Below are 18,512 nucleotides of genomic sequence, written 5' to 3' on the forward strand. Positions count from 1 at the left end.
ACTCACTCACTCTCACTCACTCAGTCCATCACTCACTCACTCTCACTCACTCAGTCCGTCACTCACTCACTCTCACTCTCACAGTCCGTCACTCACTCACTCTCACTCTCACAGTCCATCACTCACTCACTCTCACTCACTCAGTCCATCACTCACTCACTCTCACTCTCACAGTCCGTCACTCACTCACTCTCACTCACTCAGTCCGTCACTCACTCACTCTCACTCACTCAGTCCGTCACTCACTCACTCTCACTCTCACAGTCCATCACTCACTCACTCTCACTCACTCAGTCCATCACTCACTCACTCTCACTCACTCAGTCCGTCACTCACTCACTCTCACTCTCACAGTCCATCACTCACTCACTCTCACTCACTCAGTCCATCACTCACTCACTCTCACTCACTCAGTCCATCACTCACTCACTCTCACTCACTCAGTCCATCACTCACTCACTCTCACTCACTCAGTCCATCACTCACTCACTCTCACTCTCACAGTCCGTCACTCACTCACTCTCACTCTCACAGTCCATCACTCACTCTCACTCTCACAGTCCATCACTCACTCACTCTCACTCACTCAGTCCATCACTCACTCACTCTCACTCTCACAGTCCATCACTCACTCACTCTCACTCTCACAGTCCGTCACTCACTCACTCTCACTCTCTCAGTCCATCACTCACTCACTCTCACTCTCACTCACTCAGTCCGTCACTCACTCACTCTCACTCTCACAGTCCATCACTCACTCACTCTCACTCTCACTCAGTCCGTCACTCACTCACTCTCACTCACACAGTCCGTCACTCACTCACTCTCACTCACTCAGTCCATCACTCACTCACTCTCACTCACTCAGTCCATCACTCACTCACTCTCACTCACTCAGTCCATCACTCACTCACTCTCACTCTCACAGTCCGTCACTCACTCACTCTCACTCTCACAGTCCATCACTCACTCTCACTCTCACAGTCCATCACTCACTCACTCTCACTCACTCAGTCCATCACTCACTCACTCTCACTCTCACAGTCCATCACTCACTCACTCTCACTCACTCAGTCCGTCACTCACTCACTCTCACTCACTCAGTCCGTCACTCACTCACTCTCACTCACACAGTCCATCACTCACTCTCACTCTCACAGTCCATCACTCACTCACTCTCACTCACTCAGTCCATCACTCACTCACTCTCACTCTCACAGTCCATCACTCACTCACTCTCACTCACTCAGTCCATCACTCACTCACTCTCACTCACACAGTCCATCACTCACTCACTCTCACTCTCACAGTCCGTCACTCACTCACTCTCACTCACTCAGTCCGTCACTCACTCACTCTCACTCACTCAGTCCGTCACTCACTCACTCTCACTCTCACAGTCCATCACTCACTCTCACTCACTCAGTCCGTCACTCACTCACTCTCACTCACTCAGTCCATCACTCACTCACTCTCACTCTCACAGTCCATCACTCACTCACTCTCACTCACTCAGTCACTCACTCACTCTCACTCACTCAGTCCGTCACTCACTCACTCTCACTCACTCAGTCCATCACTCACTCACTCTCACTCTCACAGTCCATCACTCACTCACTCTCACTCACTCAGTCACTCACTCACTCTCACTCACTCAGTCCGTCACTCACTCACTCTCACTCACTCAGTCCGTCACTCACTCACTCTCACTCTCACAGTCCATCACTCACTCTCACTCACTCAGTCCGTCACTCACTCACTCTCACTCACTCAGTCCATCACTCACTCACTCTCACTCTCACAGTCCGTCACTCACTCACTCTCACTCTCACAGTCCGTCACTCACTCACTCTCACTCACTCAGTCCGTCACTCACTCACTCTCACTCACTCAGTCCATCACTCACTCACTCTCACTCTCACAGTCCATCACTCACTCACTCACTCACTCAGTCCATCACTCACTCACTCTCACTCACACAGTCCATCACTCACTCACTCTCACTCTCACAGTCCATCACTCACTCACTCTCACTCTCACAGTCCATCACTCACTCACTCACTCACTCAGTCCATCACTCACTCACTCTCACTCACACAGTCCGTCACTCACTCACTCTCACTCTCACAGTCCATCACTCACTCACTCTCACTCTCACAGACCGTCACTCACTCACTCTCACTCACTCAGTCCATCACTCACTCACTCTCACTCACTCAGTCCATCACTCACTCACTCTCACTCACTCAGTCCATCACTCACTCACTCTCACTCACTCAGTCCATCACTCACTCACTCTCACTCACTCAGTCCATCACTCACTCACTCTCACTCACTCAGTCCATCACTCACTCACTCTCACTCACTCAGTCCGTCACTCACTCACTCTCACTCTCACAGTCCGTCACTCACTCTCACTCTCACAGTCCGTCACTCACTCACTCTCACTCACTCAGTCCGTCACTCACTCACTCTCACTCTCACAGTCCATCACTCACTCACTCTCACTCTCACAGTCCGTCACTCACTCACTCTCACTCTCACAGTCCATCACTCACTCACTCTCACTCACTCAGTCCGTCACTCACTCACTCTCACTCACACAGTCCGTCACTCTCACTCTCACTCACTCAGTCCGTCACTCACTCACTCTCACTCTCACAGTCCATCACTCACTCACTCTCACTCTCACAGTCCATCACTCACTCACTCTCACTCACTCAGTCCGTCACTCACTCACTCTCACTCACTCAGTCCGTCACTCACTCACTCTCACTCACTCAGTCCATCACTCACTCACTCTCACTCACTCAGTCCATCACTCACTCACTCTCACTCTCACAGTCCATCACTCACTCACTCTCACTCTCACAGTCCGTCACTCACTCACTCTCACTCTCACAGTCCATCACTCACTCACTCTCACTCACTCAGTCCATCACTCACTCACTCTCACTCTCACAGTCCATCACTCACTCACTCTCACTCACTCAGTCCATCACTCACTCACTCTCACTCTCACAGTCCATCACTCACTCACTCTCACTCTCACAGTCCATCACTCACTCACTCTCACTCACTCAGTCCATCACTCACTCACTCTCACTCTCACAGTCCGTCACTCACTCACTCTCACTCTCACAGTCCGTCACTCACTCACTCTCACTCTCACAGTCCATCACTCACTCACTCTCACTCACTCAGTCCATCACTCACTCACTCTCACTCTCACAGTCCATCACTCACTCACTCTCACTCTCACAGTCCATCACTCACTCACTCTCACTCACTCACTCCATCACTCACTCACTCTCACTCTCACAGTCCGTCACTCACTCACTCTCACTCTCACAGTCCGTCACTCACTCACTCTCACTCACTCAGTCCGTCACTCACTCACTCTCACTCTCACAGTCCGTCACTCACTCACTCTCACTCACTCAGTCCATCACTCACTCACTCTCACTCACTCAGTCCGTCACTCACTCACTCTCACTCTCACAGTCCGTCACTCACTCACTCTCACTCACTCAGTCCGTCACTCACTCACTCTCACTCACTCACTCCATCACTCACTCACTCTCACTCTCACAGTCCGTCACTCACTCACTCTCACTCTCACAGTCCGTCACTCACTCACTCTCACTCACTCAGTCCATCACTCACTCACTCTCACTCACTCAGTCCATCACTCACTCACTCTCACTCACTCAGTCCATCACTCACTCACTCTCACTCACTCAGTCCGTCACTCACTCACTCTCACTCACTCAGTCCGTCACTCACTCACTCTCACTCACTCACTCCATCACTCACTCACTCTCACTCTCACAGTCCGTCACTCACTCACTCTCACTCTCACAGTCCGTCACTCACTCACTCTCACTCTCACAGTCCGTCACTCACTCACTCTCACTCTCACAGTCCATCACTCACTCACTCTCACTCTCACAGTCCATCACTCACTCACTCTCACTCACTCAGTCCATCACTCACTCACTCTCACTCACTCAGTCCATCACTCACTCACTCTCAATCACTCAGTCCATCACTCACTCACTCTCACTCACTCACTCTCACTCACTCTCACTCACTCAGTCCATCACTCACTCACTCTCACTCTCACAGTCCATCACTCACTCACTCTCACTCTCACAGTCCATCACTCACTCACTCTCACTCACTCAGTCCATCACTCACTCACTCTCACTCTCACAGTCCGTCACTCACTCACTCTCACTCACTCAGTCCATCACTCACTCACTCTCACTCACTCAGTCCGTCACTCACTCACTCTCACTCTCACAGTCCATCACTCACTCACTCTCACTCACTCAGTCCATCACTCTCACTCTCACTCACTCAGTCCATCACTCACTCACTCTCACTCACTCAGTCCATCACTCACTCACTCTCACTCACTCAGTCCGTCACTCACTCACTCTCACTCTCACAGTCCATCACTCACTCACTCAGTCCATCACTCACTCACTCTCACTCTCACAGTCCGTCACTCACTCACTCTCACTCTCACAGTCCGTCACTCACTCACTCTCACTCTCACAGTCCGTCACTCACTCACTCTCACTCACACAGTCCGTCACTCACTCACTCTCACTCACTCAGTCCATCACTCACTCACTCTCACTCACTCAGTCCGTCACTCACTCACTCTCACTCTCACAGTCCATCACTCACTCACTCTCACTCACTCAGTCCATCACTCACTCTCACTCACTCAGTCCATCACTCACTCACTCTCACTCTCACAGTCCGTCACTCACTCACTCTCACTCACTCAGTCCGTCACTCACTCACTCTCACTCTCACAGTCCATCACTCACTCACTCTCACTCACTCAGTCCATCACTCACTCACTCTCACTCTCACAGTCCATCACTCACTCACTCTCACTCACTCAGTCCATCACTCACTCACTCTCACTCTCACAGTCCATCACTCACTCTCACTCACTCACTCAGTCCATCACTCACTCACTCTCACTCACTCAGTCCGTCACTCACTCACTCTCACTCTCACAGTCCGTCACTCACTCTCACTCACTCACTCAGTCCATCACTCACTCACTCTCACTCACTCAGTCCGTCACTCACTCACTCTCACTCTCACAGTCCGTCACTCACTCACTCTCACTCTCACAGTCCGTCACTCACTCACTCTCACTCTCACAGTCCATCACTCACTCTCACTCACTCAGTCCGTCACTCACTCACTCTCACTCTCACAGTCCATCACTCACTCACTCTCACTCACTCAGTCCATCACTCACTCACTCTCACTCTCACAGTCCATCACTCACTCACTCTCACTCACTCAGTCCATCACTCACTCACTCTCACTCACTCAGTCCGTCACTCACTCACTCTCACTCTCACAGTCCGTCACTCACTCACTCTCACTCTCACAGTCCATCACTCACTCACTCTCACTCTCACAGTCCATCACTCACTCTCACTCACTCTCACAGTCCGTCACTCACTCACTCTCACTCTCACAGTCCATCACTCACTCACTCTCACTCACTCAGTCCATCACTCACTCACTCTCACTCTCACAGTCCATCACTCACTCACTCTCACTCTCACAGTCCGTCACTCACTCACTCTCACTCACTCAGTCCATCACTCACTCACTCTCACTCTCACAGTCCGTCACTCACTCTCACTCACTCACTCAGTCCATCACTCACTCACTCTCACTCACACAGTCCATCACTCACTCACTCTCACTCTCACAGTCCGTCACTCACTCACTCTCACTCACTCAGTCCATCACTCACTCACTCTCACTCACTCAGTCCGTCACTCACTCACTCTCACTCTCACAGTCCATCACTCACTCACTCTCACTCTCACAGTCCGTCACTCACTCACTCTCACTCTCACAGTCCATCACTCACTCACTCTCACTCACTCAGTCCATCACTCACTCACTCTCACTCTCACAGTCCATCACTCACTCACTCTCACTCTCACAGTCCGTCACTCACTCACTCTCACTCACTCAGTCCATCACTCACTCACTCTCACTCTCACAGTCCGTCACTCACTCTCACTCACTCACTCAGTCCATCACTCACTCACTCTCACTCACACAGTCCATCACTCACTCACTCTCACTCTCACAGTCCGTCACTCACTCACTCTCACTCACTCAGTCCATCACTCACTCACTCTCACTCACTCAGTCCATCACTCACTCACTCTCACTCACTCAGTCCGTCACTCACTCACTCTCACTCTCACAGTCCATCACTCACTCACTCTCTCTCACTCAGTCCATCACTCACTCACTCTCACTCTCACAGTCCGTCACTCACTCACTCTCACTCACTCAGTCCATCACTCACTCACTCTCACTCACTCAGTCCATCACTCACTCACTCTCACTCTCACAGTCCGTCACTCACTCACTCTCACTCACTCAGTCCATCACTCACTCACTCTCACTCTCACAGTCCATCACTCACTCACTCTCACTCACTCAGTCCGTCACTCACTCACTCTCACTCTCACAGTCCGTCACTCACTCACTCTCACTCACTCAGTCCATCACTCACTCACTCTCACTCTCACAGTCCGTCACTCACTCACTCTCACTCACTCAGTCCATCACTCACTCACTCTCACTCTCACAGTCCATCACTCACTCACTCTCACTCTCACAGTACATCACTCACTCACTCTCACTCACTCAGTCCATCACTCACTCACTCTCACTCACTCAGTCCGTCACTCACTCACTCTCACTCACACAGTCCGTCACTCACTCACTCTCACTCACTCAGTCCGTCACTCACTCACTCTCACTCACTCAGTCCGTCACTCACTCACTCTCACTCACTCAGTCCATCACTCACTCACTCTCACTCACTCAGTCACTCACTCACTCTCACAGTCCATCACTCACTCACTCTCACTCTCACAGTCCGTCACTCACTCACTCACTCTCACTCTCACAGTCCGTCACTCACTCACTCTCACTCTCACAGTCCATCACTCACTCACTCTCACTCTCACAGTCCATCACTCACTCACTCTCACTCACTCAGTCCATCACTCACTCACTCTCACTCACTCAGTCCATCACTCACTCACTCTCACTCACTCAGTCACTCACTCACTCACTCTCACTCACTCAGTCACTCACTCACTCACTCTCACTCACTCAGTCCATCACTCACTCACTCTCACTCACTCAGTCACTCACTCACTCACTCTCACTCACTCAGTCACTCACTCACTCTCACTCTCACAGTCCGTCACTCACTCACTCTCACTCTCACAGTCCGTCACTCACTCACTCTCACTCACTCAGTCCGTCACTCACTCACTCTCACTCACTCAGTCCGTCACTCACTCACTCTCACTCACTCAGTCCATCACTCACTCACTCTCACTCACTCAGTCACTCACTCACTCTCACTCTCACAGTCCATCACTCACTCACTCTCACTCTCACAGTCCGTCACTCACTCACTCAGTCACTCACTCACTCTCACTCTCACAGTCCATCACTCACTCACTCTCACTCACTCAGTCACTCACTCACTCTCACTCTCACAGTCCATCACTCACTCACTCTCACTCTCACAGTCCGTCACTCACTCACTCAGTCCGTCACTCACTCACTCTCACTCACTCAGTCCATCACTCAGTCACTCTCACTCACTCAGTCCATCACTCACTCACTCTCACTCACTCAGTCCATCACTCACTCACTCTCACTCACTCAGTCCATCACTCACTCACTCTCACTCTCACAGTCCGTCACTCACTCAGTCTCACTCTCACAGTCCGTCACTCACTCACTCTCACTCACTCAGTCCATCACTCACTCACTCTCACTCACTCAGTCCATCACTCACTCACTCTCACTCACTCAGTCCATCACTCACTCACTCTCACTCTCACAGCCCGTCACTCACTCACTCTCACTCACTCAGTCCATCACTCAGTCACTCTCACTCACTCAGTCCATCACTCACTCACTCTCACTCACTCAGTCCATCACTCACTCACTCTCACTCACTCAGTCCATCACTCACTCACTCTCACTCACTCAGTCCATCACTCACTCACTCTCACTCACTCAGTCCATCACTCACTCACTCTCACTCTCACAGTCCATCACTCACTCACTCTCACTCACTCAGTCCATCACTCACTCACTCTCACTCACTCAGTCCATCACTCACTCACTCTCACTCACTCAGTCCATCACTCACTCACTCTCACTCACTCAGTCCATCACTCACTCACTCTCACTCACTCAGTCCATCACTCACTCACTCTCACTCTCACAGTCCATCACTCACTCACTCTCACTCACTCAGTCCCTCACTCACTCACTCTCACTCACTCAGTCCGTCACTCACTCACTCTCACTCTCACAGTCCATCACTCACTCACTCTCACTCACTCAGTCCATCACTCAGTCACTCTCACTCACTCAGTCCATCACTCACTCACTCTCACTCACTCAGTCCATCACTCACTCACTCTCACTCACTCAGTCCGTCACTCACTCACTCTCACTCTCACAGTCCATCACTCACTCACTCTCACTCACTCAGTCCATCATTCAGTCACTCTCACTCACTCAGTCCATCACTCACTCACTCTCACTCACTCAGTCCGTCACTCACTCACTCTCACTCTCACAGTCCATCACTCACTCACTCTCACTCACTCAGTCCATCACTCACTCACTCTCACTCACTCAGTCCATCACTCACTCACTCTCACTCACTCAGTCCGTCACTCACTCACTCTCACTCTCACAGTCCATCACTCACTCACTCTCACTCACTCAGTCCGTCACTCACTCACTCTCACTCACACAGTCCATCACTCACTCACTCTCACTCACTCAGTCCATCACTCACTCACTCTCACTCTCACAGTCCGTCACTCACTCACTCTCACTCTCACAGTCCATCACTCACTCACTCTCACTCACTCAGTCCATCACTCACTCACTCTCACTCTCACAGTCCATCACTCACTCACTCTCACTCACTCAGTCCATCACTCACTCACTCTCACTCACTCAGTCCATCACTCACTCACTCTCACTCACACAGTCCGTCACTCACTCACTCTCACTCACTCAGTCCATCACTCACTCACTCTCACTCACTCAGTCCATCACTCACTCACTCTCACTCTCACAGTCCATCACTCACTCACTCTCACTCTCACAGTCCGTCACTCACTCACTCTCACTCTCACAGTCCATCACTCACTCACTCTCACTCACTCAGTCCATCACTCACTCACTCTCACTCTCACAGTCCATCACTCACTCACTCTCACTCTCACAGTCCGTCACTCACTCACTCTCACTCACTCAGTCCATCACTCACTCACTCTCACTCACTCAGTCCATCATTCAGTCACTCTCACTCACTCAGTCCATCACTCACTCACTCTCACTCACTCAGTCCGTCACTCACTCACTCTCACTCTCACAGTCCATCACTCACTCACTCTCACTCACTCAGTCCATCACTCACTCACTCTCACTCACTCAGTCCATCACTCACTCACTCTCACTCACTCAGTCCGTCACTCACTCACTCTCACTCTCACAGTCCATCACTCACTCACTCTCACTCACTCAGTCCGTCACTCACTCACTCTCACTCACACAGTCCATCACTCACTCACTCTCACTCACTCAGTCCATCACTCACTCACTCTCACTCACTCAGTCCATCACTCACTCACTCTCACTCTCACAGTCCATCACTCACTCACTCTCACTCACTCAGTCCATCACTCACTCACTCTCACTCTCACAGTCCATCACTCACTCACTCTCACTCACTCAGTCCGTCACTCACTCACTCTCACTCACACAGTCCATCACTCACTCACTCTCACTCACTCAGTCCATCACTCACTCACTCTCACTCACTCAGTCCATCACTCACTCACTCTCACTCTCACAGTCCATCACTCACTCACTCTCACTCACTCAGTCCATCACTCACTCACTCTCACTCTCACAGTCCGTCACTCACTCACTCTCACTCTCACAGTCCATCACTCACTCACTCTCACTCACTCAGTCCATCACTCACTCACTCTCACTCTCACAGTCCATCACTCACTCACTCTCACTCACTCAGTCCATCACTCACTCACTCTCACTCACTCAGTCCATCACTCACTCACTCTCACTCACACAGTCCGTCACTCACTCACTCTCACTCACTCAGTCCATCACTCACTCACTCTCACTCACTCAGTCCATCACTCACTCACTCTCACTCACTCAGTCCATCACTCACTCACTCTCACTCACTCAGTCCGTCACTCACTCACTCTCACTCACTCAGTCCGTCACTCACTCACTCTCACTCACTCAGTCCATCACTCACTCACTCTCACTCACTCAGTCCGTCACTCACTCACTCTCACTCTCACAGTCCATCACTCACTCACTCTCACTCACTCAGTCCATCACTCACTCACTCTCACTCACTCAGTCCATCACTCACTCACTCTCACTCACTCAGTCCGTCACTCACTCACTCTCACTCTCACAGTCCATCACTCACTCACTCTCACTCACTCAGTCCGTCACTCACTCACTCTCACTCACACAGTCCATCACTCACTCACTCTCACTCACTCAGTCCATCACTCACTCACTCTCACTCACTCAGTCCATCACTCACTCACTCTCACTCTCACAGTCCATCACTCACTCACTCTCACTCACTCAGTCCATCACTCACTCACTCTCACTCACTCAGTCCATCACTCACTCACTCTCACTCACTCAGTCCGTCACTCACTCACTCTCACTCTCACAGTCCATCACTCACTCACTCTCACTCACTCAGTCCGTCACTCACTCACTCTCACTCACACAGTCCATCACTCACTCACTCTCACTCACTCAGTCCATCACTCACTCACTCTCACTCACTCAGTCCATCACTCACTCACTCTCACTCTCACAGTCCATCACTCACTCACTCTCACTCACTCAGTCCATCACTCACTCACTCTCACTCTCACAGTCCATCACTCACTCACTCTCACTCACTCAGTCCGTCACTCACTCACTCTCACTCACACAGTCCATCACTCACTCACTCTCACTCACTCAGTCCATCACTCACTCACTCTCACTCACTCAGTCCATCACTCACTCACTCTCACTCTCACAGTCCATCACTCACTCACTCTCACTCACTCAGTCCATCACTCACTCACTCTCACTCTCACAGTCCGTCACTCACTCACTCTCACTCTCACAGTCCATCACTCACTCACTCTCACTCACTCAGTCCATCACTCACTCACTCTCACTCTCACAGTCCATCACTCACTCACTCTCACTCACTCAGTCCATCACTCACTCACTCTCACTCACTCAGTCCATCACTCACTCACTCTCACTCACACAGTCCGTCACTCACTCACTCTCACTCACTCAGTCCATCACTCACTCACTCTCACTCACTCAGTCCATCACTCACTCACTCTCACTCACTCAGTCCATCACTCACTCACTCTCACTCACTCAGTCCGTCACTCACTCACTCTCACTCACTCAGTCCGTCACTCACTCACTCTCACTCACTCAGTCCATCACTCACTCACTCTCACTCTCACAGTCCATCACTCACTCACTCTCACTCTCACAGTCCATCACTCACTCACTCTCACTCTCACAGTCCATCACTCACTCACTCTCACTCTCACAGTCCATCACTCACTCACTCTCACTCACTCAGTCCGTCACTCACTCACTCTCACTCTCACAGTCCGTCACTCACTCACTCTCACTCACTCAGTCCATCACTCACTCACTCTCACTCTCACAGTCCGTCACTCACTCACTCTCACTCACTCAGTCCGTCACTCACTCACTCTCACTCTCACAGTCCATCACTCACTCACTCTCACTCACTCAGTCCGTCACTCACTCACTCTCACTCTCACAGTCCGTCACTCACTCACTCTCACTCTCACAGTCCGTCACTCACTCACTCTCACTCTCACAGTCCATCACTCACTCACTCACTCACTCAGTCCATCACTCACTCACTCTCACTCACTCAGTCCATCACTCACTCACTCACTCACTCAGTCCGTCACTCACTCACTCTCACTCACTCAGTCCATCACTCACTCTCACTCTCACAGTCCGTCACTCACTCACTCTCACTCACTCAGTCCGTCACTCACTCACTCTCACTCACTCAGTCCATCACTCACTCACTCTCACTCTCACAGTCCATCACTCACTCACTCTCACTCTCACAGACCGTCACTCACTCACTCTCACTCACTCAGTCCATCACTCACTCACTCTCACTCACTCAGTCCATCACTCACTCACTCTCACTCTCACAGTCCATCACTCACTCACTCTCACTCACTCAGTCCATCACTCACTCACTCTCACTCTCACAGTCCATCACTCACTCACTCACTCACTCAGTCCGTCACTCACTCACTCTCACTCACTCAGTCCATCACTCACTCACTCTCACTCACTCAGTCCATCACTCACTCACTCTCACTCTCACAGTCCATCACTCACTCACTCTCACTCTCACAGACCGTCACTCACTCACTCTCACTCACTCAGTCCATCACTCACTCACTCTCACTCACTCAGTCCATCACTCACTCACTCTCACTCACTCAGTCCATCACTCACTCACTCTCACTCTCACAGTCCATCACTCACTCACTCTCACTCTCACAGACCGTCACTCACTCACTCTCACTCTCACAGTCCATCACTCACTCACTCACTCACTCAGTCCGTCACTCACTCACTCTCACTCACTCAGTCCATCACTCACTCACTCTCACTCACTCAGTCCATCACTCACTCACTCTCACTCACTCAGTCCATCACTCACTCACTCTCACTCACTCAGTCCGTCACTCACTCACTCTCACTCACTCAGTCCATCACTCACTCACTCTCACTCACTCAGTCCATCACTCACTCACTCTCACTCACTCAGTCCATCACTCTCTCACTCTCACTCACTCAGTCCATCACTCACTCACTCTCACTCTCACAGTCCATCACTCACTCACTCTCACTCACTCAGTCCATCACTCACTCACTCACTCACTCAGTCCATCACTCACTCACTCTCACTCACTCAGTCCATCACTCACTCACTGTCACTCACTCAGTCCATCACTCACTCACTCTCACTCACTCAGTCCATCACTCACTCACTCTCACTCTCACAGTCCATCACTCACTCACTCTCACTCACTCAGTCCATCACTCACTCACTCTCACTCTCACAGTCCATCACTCACTCACTCTCACTCTCACAGTCCATCACTCACTCACTCTCACTCACTCAGTCCGTCACTCACTCACTCTCACTCACTCAGTCCATCACTCACTCACTCACTCACTCAGTCCATCACTCACTCACTCTCACTCACTCAGTCCATCACTCACTCACTCTCACTCTCACAGTCCATCACTCACTCACTCTCACTCTCACAGTCCGTCACTCACTCACTCTCACTCACTCAGTCCATCACTCACTCACTCACTCACTCAGTCCATCACTCACTCACTCTCACTCACTCAGTCCATCACTCACTCACTGTCACTCACTCAGTCCATCACTCACTCACTCTCACTCACTCAGTCCATCACTCACTCACTCACTCTCACAGTCCATCACTCACTCACTCTCACTCACTCAGTCCATCACTCACTCACTCTCACTCACTCAGTCCATCACTCACTCACTCTCACTCTCACAGTCCATCACTCACTCACTCTCACTCACTCAGTCCGTCACTCACTCACTGTCACTCACTCAGTCCATCACTCACTCACTCTCACAGTCCATCACTCACTCACTCTCACTCACTCAGTCCATCACTCACTCACTCTCACTCTCACAGTCCATCACTCACTCACTCTCACTCTCACAGTCCGTCACTCACTCACTCTCACTCACTCAGTCCATCACTCACTCACTCTCACTCTCACAGTCCATCACTCACTCACTCTCACTCTCACAGTCCGTCACTCACTCACTCTCACTCTCACAGTCCATCACTCACTCACTCTCACTCACTCAGTCCATCACTCACTCACTCTCACTCACTCAGTCCGTCACTCACTCACTCTCACTCACTCAGTCCATCACTCACTCACTCACTCACTCAGTCCATCACTCACTCACTCTCACTCACTCAGTCCATCACTCACTCACTGTCACTCACTCAGTCCATCACTCACTCACTCTCACAGTCCATCACTCACTCACTCTCACTCACTCAGTCCATCACTCACTCACTCTCACTCACTCAGTCCATCACTCACTCACTCTCACTCTCACAGTCCATCACTCACTCACTCTCACTCTCACAGTCCGTCACTCACTCACTCTCACTCACTCAGTCCATCACTCACTCACTCACTCACTCAGTCCATCACTCACTCACTCTCACTCACTCAGTCCATCACTCACTCACTCTCACTCTCACAGTCCATCACTCACTCACTCTCACTCTCACAGACCGTCACTCACTCACTCTCACTCACTCAGTCCATCACTCACTCACTCTCACTCTCACAGTCCATCACTCACTCACTCTCACTCACTCAGTCCATCACTCACTCACTCTCACTCACTCAGTCCATCACTCACTCACTCTCACTCTCACAGTCCATCACTCACTCACTCACTCTCACTCACTCAGTCCATCACTCACTCACTCTCACTCTCACAGTCCATCACTCACTCACTCTCACTCTCACAGTCCATCACTCACTCACTCTCACTCACTCAGTCCATCACTCACTCACTCTCACTCACTCTCACAGTCCATCACTCACTCACTCACTCTCACTCAGTCCGTCACTCACTCACTCACTCACTCAGTCCATCACTCACTCACTCTCACTCACTCAGTCCATCACTCACTCACTCTCACTCTCACAGTCCATCACTCACTCACTCTCACTCTCACAGTCCATCACTCACTCACTCTCACTCACTCAGTCCATCACTCACTCACTCTCACTCACTCTCACAGTCCATCACTCACTCACTCACTCTCACTCAGTCCGTCACTCACTCACTCTCACTCACTCAGTCCATCACTCACTCACTCTCACTCACTCAGTCCGTCACTCACTCACTCTCACTCACTCAGTCCATCACTCACTCACTCTCACTCACTCAGTCCATCACTCACTCACTCTCACTCTCACAGTCCATCACTCACTCACTCACTCTCACTCAGTCCGTCACTCACTCACTCTCACTCACTCAGTCCGTCACTCACTCACTCTCACTCACTCAGTCCGTCACTCACTCACTCTCACTCACTCAGTCCGTCACTCACTCACTCTCACTCACTCAGTCCGTCACTCACTCACTCTCACTCTCACAGTCCATCACTCACTCACTCTCACTCACTCAGTCCGTCACTCACTCACTCTCACTCTCACAGTCCATCACTCACTCACTCTCACTCACTCAGTCCATCACTCACTCACTCTCACTCACTCAGTCCGTCACATACTCACTCTCACTCACTCAGCCCATCACTCACTCACTCTCACTCACTCAGTCCATCACTCACTCACTCTCACTCACTCAGTCCATCACTCACTCACTCTCACTCACTCAGTCCATCACTCACTCACTCTCACTCACTCAGTCCATCACTCACTCACTCTCACTCACTCAGTCCATCACTCACTCACTCTCACTCTCACAGCCCGTCACATACTCACTCTCACTCACTCAGTCCATCACTCACTCACTCTCACTCTCACAGTCCGTCACATACTCACTCTCACTCACTCAGTCCGTCACTCACTCACTCTCACTCTCACAGTCCATCACTCACTCACTCTCACTCACTCAATCCCTCACTCACTCACTCTCACTCACTCAGTCCGTCACTCACTCACTCTCACTCTCACAGTCCGTCACTCACTCACTCTCACTCACTCAGTCCGTCACTCACTCACTCTCACTCTCACAGTCCGTCACTCACTCACTCTCACTCACTCAGTCCATCACTCACTCACTCTCACTCACTCAGTCCGTCACTCACTCACTCTCACTCACTCAGTCCGTCACTCCCTCTCTCTCACTCACTCAGTCCGTCACTCACTCACTCTCACTCTCACAGTCCATCACTCACTCTCTCTCACTCACTCAGTCCGTCACTCACTCACTCTCACTCTCACAGTCCATCACTCACTCTCTCTCACTCACTCAGTCCGTCACTCACTCACTCTCACTCACTCAGTCCGTCACTCACTCTCTCTCACTCACTCAGTCCGTCACTCACTCACTCTCACTCTCACAGTCCGTCACTCACTCACTCTCACTCACTCAGTCCATCACTCACTCACTCTCACTCACTCAGTCCATCACTCACTCACTCTCACTCTCACAGTCCATCACTCACTCACTCTCACTCACTCAGTCCGTCACTCACTCACTCTCACTCTCACAGTCCGTCACTCACTCACTCTCACTCACTCAGTCCATCACTCACTCTCTCTCACTCACTCACTCAGTCCATCACTCACTCACTCTCACTCTCACAGTCCGTTACTCACTCACTCACTCACTCACTCAGTCCGTCACTCACTCACTCTCACTCACTCAGCCCATCACTCACTCACTCTCACTCTCACAGTCCGTCACTCACTCACTCTCACTCTCACAGTCCATCACTCACTCACTCTCACTCACTCAGTCCGTCACTCACTCACTCTCACTCACTCAGTCCATCACTCACTCACTCTCACTCACTCAGTCCATCACTCACTCACTCTCACTCTCACAGTCCGTCACTCACTCACTCTCACTCACTCAGTCCATCACTCACTCACTCTCACTCTCACAGTCCATCACTCACTCACTCTCACTCACTCAGTCCATCACTCACTCACTCTCACTCTCACAGTCCATCACTCACTCACTCTCACTCACTCAGTCCATCACTCACTCACTCTCACTCTCACAGTCCGTCACTCACTCACTCTCACTCACTCAGTCCATCACTCACTCACTCTCACTCTCACAGTCCATCACTCACTCACTCTCACTCACTCAGTCCATCACTCACTCACTCTCACTCACTCAGTCCATCACTCACTCTCACTCACTCACTCAGTCCATCACTCACTCACTCTCACTCTCACAGTCCGTCACTCACTCACTCTCACTCACTCAGTCCATCACTCACTCACTCTCACTCTCACAGTCCGTCACTCACTCACTCTCACTCACTCAGTCCATCACTCACTCACTCTCACTCTCACAGTCCATCACTCACTCACTCTCACTCACTCAGTCCATCACTCACTCACTCTCACTCTCACAGTCCATCACTCACTCACTCTCACTCACTCAGTCCATCACTCACTCACTCTCACTCTCACAGTCCATCACTCACTCACTCTCACTCACTCAGTCCGTCACTCACTCACTCTCACTCTCACAGTCCGTCACTCACTCACTCTCACTCACTCAGTCCATCACTCACTCACTCTCACTCACTCAATCCCTCACTCACTCACTCTCACTCACTCAGTCCGTCACTCACTCACTCTCACTCTCACAGTCCGTCACTCACTCACTCTCACTCACTCAGTCCGTCACTCACTCACTCTCACTCACTCAGTCCGTCACTCACTCACTCTCACTCACTCAGTCCGTCACTCACTCACTCTCACTCTCACAGTCCATCACTCACTCACTCTCACTCACTCAGTCCATCACTCACTCACTCTCACTCTCACAGTCCATCACTCTCTCACTCTCACTCACTCAGTCCATCACTCACTCACTCTCACTCACACAGTCCGTCACTCACTCACTCTCACTCACTCAGTCCATCACTCACTCACTCTCACTCTCACAGTCCATCACTCTCTCACTCTCACTCACTCAGTCCATCACTCACTCACTCTCACTCACACAGTCCATCACTCACTCACTCTCACTCACTCAGTCCATCACTCACTCACTCTCACTCACACAGTCCGTCACTCACTCACTCTCACTCTCACAGTCCATCACTCACTCACTCTCACTCACTCAGTCCATCACTCACTCACTCTCACTCACTCAGTCCGTCACTCACTCACTCTCACTCTCACAGTCCGTCACTCACTCACTCTCACTCACTCAGTCCGTCACTCACTCACTCTCACTCTCACAGTCCATCACTCACTCTCACTCTCACTCACTCAGTCCATCACTCACTCACTCTCACTCACTCAGTCCGTCACTCACTCACTCTCACTCTCACAGTCCATCACTCACTCACTCTCACTCTCACAGTCCATCACTCACTCACTCTCACTCACTCAGTCCACCACTCACTCACTCTCACTCACTCAGTCCACCACTCACTCACTCTCACTCACTCAGTCCATCACTCACTCACTCTCACTCACTCAGTCCGTCACTCACTCACTCACTCACTCAGTCCATC

General features: G+C 51.1%; 1 protein-coding gene across 1 annotated transcript in view; it reads left to right on the forward strand.

Annotated features, from left to right (window-relative positions):
• Positions 1-18,512, forward strand: part of LOC140404603 (eukaryotic translation initiation factor 5A-1-like) — a 42,320-nt gene that overhangs the window by 16,809 nt on the left and 6,999 nt on the right. The window lies entirely within an intron of this gene.

This window comes from Scyliorhinus torazame, chromosome 31 (assembly GCF_047496885.1).
Source record: "Scyliorhinus torazame isolate Kashiwa2021f chromosome 31, sScyTor2.1, whole genome shotgun sequence".
Classification (NCBI taxonomy): domain Eukaryota; kingdom Metazoa; phylum Chordata; class Chondrichthyes; order Carcharhiniformes; family Scyliorhinidae; genus Scyliorhinus; species Scyliorhinus torazame.